The sequence below is a fragment of the Trichosurus vulpecula genome, chromosome 8 (genome assembly GCF_011100635.1).
Source record: "Trichosurus vulpecula isolate mTriVul1 chromosome 8, mTriVul1.pri, whole genome shotgun sequence".
NCBI lineage: Eukaryota > Metazoa > Chordata > Mammalia > Diprotodontia > Phalangeridae > Trichosurus > Trichosurus vulpecula.
In genome coordinates this window covers 27,100,040-27,106,918 of record NC_050580.1, presented here as the reverse complement: position 1 = coordinate 27,106,918, position 6,879 = coordinate 27,100,040, and the positions used below count along the sequence as shown (strand labels likewise).

Genomic DNA, 6,879 nt, shown 5'->3' with positions numbered 1-6,879 from the left:
AGGAGGTGGGGAAATGCTGCCCCCGATTCTCTGTAGGTGAGTATTTGCATATTTACAGCAAATGATCGCATCTATTTTTGTCCTCCATGAAGATTATTCCAGAGTGAAATTGAGATCATTGGCATTTAGCTTAAATTCCTCCTCTTAATATCACCCCACTTCTCATTTTCCTACTTTATGCCTCACTAATTAGTGGTGTTTAGAGGCTATAAATATTTGTGTGCTTCAAAAATCTCAACTTCAATCATTTAGTTTCTTTATTCCATTACTTATTGAGAAATTAATATCACTCTTTTCAGTCTCTTTACAAAGAGGCCTGAAATTTGAAACAAAAATGCAATGGAAATTTGCAAAGAAGGAATTTAACTAAGTAATGATGTCAAAACAGATATAAATACTCATTGGTAATTAACACCAAATGTAATATACTCTTTTTTTCTTGTTGTTCGGTCATTTCAGTTGTGTCTGACTCTCTGTGACCCCATTTGGGGTTTTTCGGGCAAAGATACTGCAGTGGTTGGCCATTTCCTTCTCCAGCTCATTTTTTAACAGATGAGGAAAAAGAGGCAAACAGAATTAAGTGACTTGCCCAGGGTCACACAGCTAGTAAGTGTCTAAGGCTGGATTTAAACTCATATCTTCCTGATTCCAGACCTGGCACTTTATCCACTGTGCCACCTAGCTGCCCTAGTTGTATTCTAGATTAATTATTCATTGCTTCAGCATAAGATGATGATCTAATCTCCTATTTGTCTTCCATACTTTTGTTGTTAAGTAGAAGCATGTTTTTATTCCAAATTTCAAAGTTAGCTCTCTACTTATAAATTTCTATTCTTGTGATTTTTCACTGAGATGGCTTAAAAAAAGCAGTCAATTTAGAGTGTACAAGTTTGTAGTTTTGTGAGGTGATTAGGGTTAAATGACTTACCCAAGGTTATTTATTTCCCTTCCTCCCTCCTTACCTATAAGTACGTTCCTCTCCAAAGTTTCTTTGTAATTTAACATGTAATTGGTATATATGAATGTGACACAAGAGGGTAAGAATGACATAGATCTGCATAGACTTTGAGTTGTTTGGTATTTTTTACTCATTTCCTGATGTATGCATGTGTATGTGTGTATGTATACACACATACATACATATATGTATGTGTGCATATACATATGTATTGTTTATGTATCTATACATTTATGTATGCACACATATTTGTATGTTTGTGTGGACTGAGGCAGGACCAAGAGAAATCATGGAAAGAAGAGAAAATATATGGGAGACAGTGGAGCTTCCGTAAGGCAACATTGAGCAATAGGTAGCCACAGCTATGGTTTCCCCTCCTCAAACTCATGCCTCTCAGGTGACTAGAGAAGCATAAGCTAAAGAGGGAGGTTTAAGGAAAGTACAATACTCTTCCTTTGTCATGTATTTCTTTGTGGTGTTTTCCCTCACAGGGTACTCACTCAGATAACTGCTGTACTAAAAATAAAGATAAAGAGGAACTTTCAGTCCTTATCCTACCCCCCAACACTTCTTTACTCCAGATGGGTTTTACTGACTCCTGTTTCTGAATATGCAATTTTATCGTGTTAAAGACTTCATCTGGAAAAATCATTTGTCATAAACACTTGTGCTTGACACTGTCCTTCCATTTCTTCATATCCTGTTGTTGGTAGCACAAGGGTATAGGACCTATCTGGGGGCACAGAGCAGAAAGGAACCTTTCCTCTCACAGATCTAGCATCCCAACCCTCCAGCCTAATGTTACAGTTTGTTGCCAGGGAAGCACACTATCAAATTGATGAAAAAAGTGCCAACATAAAATGAACTGTTTTATTGATAAACTAGCTTCTTTGGTACCAACATCAATTCAATGTACAGAAAATTAAATAAGCTCACTGTATTACGAATGACTGCTCAACATGTGAAAACATGATGAGATGTCACCAACCCACTGCAGAGCCTATTTTTCTGTGAGATAATGAGCTAAAACATCTCATTCTCAGGGCAACAGATAGATTTCTCTTTGTCATCATATATGGCAGAGGAAAATTAAACTATTTGTTTCAGGGCCTGTTTTTAAATCCTCAACTATAGCCAGAATGATTAGTTAGAATTTATCTGATTACCTACAACCTAAAGATATTGCCAAAGTTAAGGAACAACTATCTTCTTCAGATATTATTCCAAGAGTAAGACTAATAGATGTAAAAACTGGACTTTCAGCTAAAACAGATAAAGTCCTTGGACCATCAAGACTATGTTCTGAAGTCAGAGTTCATTCTACTATAGGATAAAATGTAAATATCTTTTAGTCAAAATTGAAGATGAAGACTTTGTCTCAATTTTCTCCAAAAATAAAAAGCAGACGAAAACAGCTTCTGTACCATCCATGGCATGGTATTTTTAAAAACTGGCCAGCCACAAAAATTGGCCTTGATAAGGATAATAAACCAGATAATAAAGGCTGTAACCTCATCTGCCTTGTAGCAATTTGATGGTTACATCCTTGTCCTATTCCATAGTCAATGAATGGGGAAAATCTACAGAATATGATTTTCACAATGTAATTGATGGGAAGTTTAGTTTTGTGGACCAGAGGGTGACAACTATCCTGATACATTTACCACAAGAACTCACAGACACATCATGTTATGGATGTTTTCATCAAGATGGTGCAGGATCTGCTATAGACAGGTTTTACAGAGAAGAGAAAAAACTACAGCTAACTGCCTCAAATTTAAATTCAAAGTTAGTTCTTTCATGACATTGAGGAGATACTAATTCAGTTTCATGAACCCTTGGTCAAAGGATTCTCAACCAACACTAGAATGTTCAGTGAATGTGCTTGAAAGTGGGAGCTCTGCTTTTCCGTAGCTCACAGCTTCTTCCACAGAATGGAGAGCATACTGTTCTTTGGAGAAGGTGGGAAAAAAAGGACCCACCCTACTGTTCCTAGAATTCCAGCTGTCACAAGACCTGGATCAGGGAAAACTAGTTAAATGATCCCAGAAAAGGTCATAGAGATAAATAGGACCAGATGATCTGCACCTTCCAGCTGTGTCTCCCACCCATTGTGCATCACAAGCACACCGTTCTCAGATGCATCTTCCACAGGAGGCAAAAAGACATTAGATGGAGGGATTCCAGATATTCCTTCCATTGGCCTCTTATGAGAGCAGATCCAAGATAACCCTAGAGCTATCCATATTCTCACAGTCCTTTTATTCTTAGTGAGACCTCCCAAGTTGGATTAGACACCACCGATAGTGACAAAGGTTTCCATAGTCCCAATAATGACGAGGCGGCAATGACAGTCATCTTGAGCCTATTTGAAACAGATGCTGGTCTCGGGTGCCCTGCTGACTTTAGCCACTCGTCTTGGCCACTTTAAACATTATTGTACAGTTGCTTTGGCATATCTATAGTATCAAAGTATCAAAAGTAATAGCTTTCATCCACAAACTTCATAGAAGTCATATCAAAGCCATGGATGCTAGTCCTACTTTGTACAACTTAGTATGAAGTGAAACTAAAATGGTCAGTGTTGTGCATCATTGACTAGCTGTGAATAGCTTGCATAAATTGTATATTTGGATTCAGTTCATGTTGAACTTTTAAATCATTGTGCATAGAAGCATCACTGGCAACTTTTATAAGCAAAACAATTTCAGGTGTATAGTGTTTTTACACAACAAAAGGGTCCCCCATGTGGAAATTTCTTACACTAATTGTATTGCAAAGCCATTTATTCTTTCTTATAAAAAATCCCTTACTAGAAATAAGGGTTATAATATAATATATCAAACAGTTAAATATTTTAAATAAGTGTTTCCATTGTTCCACTAAAAATATGCAAGACTTTGACGATCATAAGGAAAAAAAATATACAAATCATGAATAATAAGAGAAATAAAAAATAAAACATTCTGAGTTATCACCTAATAGAAAAGTCAAAGAAAATAAAAGATAAAAAGGAGCTCTAGAAATACAGGTGCATGATACGCTGTTGGGGAAGTTCTGGATTGGTCAAACAATTTTAGAAAACAATTTGGAACCATGAGGGTAAAGTCACTTGACTACTTATATAATTTGACTGAGCAATCCCACTACTGGGCATACACCCTCAAAAAAGTCAGTGACAGAAACAAAAGTGTCCTTTATTCCAAAATGCCTGTGACATCACTTTTACAATGGTAAAAACTGAACTCAAAATAGTGTTCGTTTGTTGAGGGTAGTTGGAAATTGTACATATGAATGTAATATAATGCTATTATGTCATAAGAAATAATGGACATAAAACATTCAGAGACTGATAGGAAAATATATATAAACTGATGCAGAATGAAGTGGAATGAGGAGAAAAACAAGCACAATGATTGTGATATTGTCAAATGAAACAATACCAAAAGACAGAGGATCTAATCAACAAAGGTCCCAGAACAACGATGTTGAAATGTTTTACCTTTCTTTAAGTAAACAAGTACTGGATTATGGATGTGGAATAATGTTTATTCCAAAGGATGTGGTCACTGGTATGAGTAGTCTTGCTTACTTAATAGTTTTCTGTGATAAAGGTGGGTAGTATGGTTGGAGCTGAGAAAAGAGAGGTTCAGGAGAGAAAATGAATGTGCTAAAATGCATTCATAAAACATTTCAACAACTAATAATAATATTAATAAGTCCTAAAATTTTGGTAGATGTCAAAGACAAGCTACCAAAGCCTGTAGTTTTTAGACCCCCTCCCTTTTGCCTTGTTTTGTTTTCTAATTGGGATATTTTCCCTTCATAAATCCAATAGTATCTTTCCCATACTCTACAATTTTTTCAAGACCATTGCCAACTCAAGGCTTGCCAATTCTTTCAACACCTTAGGATGTAGTCCCTCTAGGACTGGTGACTTCCACTCATCAAGGGCAGTTATGTTCCCTATTACTATAAGCTAACTCATATTTTTCACTTCCTATTAGTCATTTTTGTTCTATCTTTCTAGCCAAAAGGTCATTCCCCCTTGGCAGAGAAAACAGTAGCCAATTTAAAGTTGGACAGCTTTCTGACAATTGTCATGCCATGACAATTGCATTGGTTCCATTAACATTGAGCAAGGGTCCTATCTCTTCTATCCTCTACCTTTCCTTGAATCATTATAGAAATGAGAGGTGTTATTGCTGAGATCAGTCCTGCTTTTCCAGGTCTGTTATTTAGCAGCACGGTCTCTGCTGCTGCTTCTGCAAGTTAGCCACAGAATAAGACGCTCCAACTATTTACCAAAGACTGTTTGTTGTCCTTATTCTGGGATCGTGGGATCTAACTAGCTATGAGCTAAATGGTTCATCAACCAATTAATCCATCAAATGTGTAAGTGTTCGTGATAGCTCACTGAAGCAGAGCACATAGAGGACATGACCTAGAGTCAGGAAGAACTGGTTTCAAATGCAGTTTCTTACTTAGTAGATGTGTGACCCTGGGAAAATCACCTAACCCCAACGTACCTCAGCAACTCTCCAAGACTTACACAGTAAACCAGAGTTGGGACATTATGAGGAAAGAAGTTCCCACATGGACAAAAACTCAGATCTTTATGTATCTGTGTATAATGTTTTCAGTTCTGAGTTGTGCGCTGTGGAGAATGCCAAAGTAGGATAAGATGTGGTCAGTGTTTTGAAGAGTTCACAATCCTGTTGGGAAGAGTAACACACATGAAATACAAAAATCAGAGCTTAATGTGTTTCACTTAAAAAACATCTATTCATACTAACAAATTCTATTCATATTCTCTCTTCTCTTGCCTTTAAGCATGCTTCTTTCAGTGCTGATCAGTGCTAAAAGAATAAGGGTGTATTAGTTATAGCTTTGGACATTAAAAATACAGAGCAATCTAAACTTTTCTTTCTCTTCAGTATCATGGCCAGGGTACTGAACTGGGTTCCCCTTGCAATATAATCTTATTGTCCCACATATCTTACCTGCTAATGAGAACATTTTTTGAGAAATTCCGTCTGATTAGTATTTTTTAATTGATTACAGTTCATATCTTTCCTTGTTCATTTTTTTTATTCTAAGCACTTATTTATTTCCCTAGTTACACACACCTCTTTCTCCTTTCAAATATAGACTGCATTGCTTCTTCCCATATTATCTCTTCCTTTGGCCATGTGTATACTGGTATTTTCTTTTCTTTTTTAACCACTTCTCGTTTTTTCCTCTTTGACCACTCATTTCAAATCCAGCACATTTTCTTTTACAAGAAGAGACATAATGGACTGTCAATAGTTACTCATCTAAGAAACACACTAAAGAGTTTTCCTCCTTGAAATGTAAAATGGCTTTTATTTTCTTCATTTTCCTTCTTTCTTTCTTCCCGTTCTTAACTAGGTCTATTATTGAAACAGTGTGGAGGACTCCTGGTGTGAAAACTCCTTTCACTGATGTAGCTTGTTGAACTCCAGAATAAAATCATCTCTTTGCCTCTTCAAGTTCTTCATTATGTGGCCCTTTCCTGCTTTGCTAACCCTCTTACACCATCCTCCCTGCCTGTGCTCTGAAATGTCACTGTTATTATTCCTCACACAAAACACTTTATCTCCAGGTTCCATTCGTTTTCTCTTGTCCATCCCCCACGTTTGGCATTCTCTAACTCCTCATCTGGCTTTCCTGGATACTTTCCAGTTTCTCTCATATTTTTCCACCAATGTCCCCAATTGTTAGTTTCTTTGCCTCCAAGATTATCTCCAATTTTTCCTAAATATTTCTTGTTCAGGCATGACTGTTTGCATGTTATTTCCATCATTAGAATATGAGCCCCTTTAGAATAGGACCAGTCATTTGCATTTCTTTTGTATCCCCAGCACCTATGCCAGAGCCTAGAACATAGTAGATGCTTA

General features: G+C 36.7%; 1 pseudogene; it reads left to right on the top strand.

Annotated features, from left to right (window-relative positions):
- Positions 1-1,756: 1,756 nt before the first annotated feature.
- On the top strand, positions 1,757-3,389 carry LOC118829442 (annotated as a pseudogene).
- Positions 3,390-6,879: the final 3,490 nt, after the last annotated feature.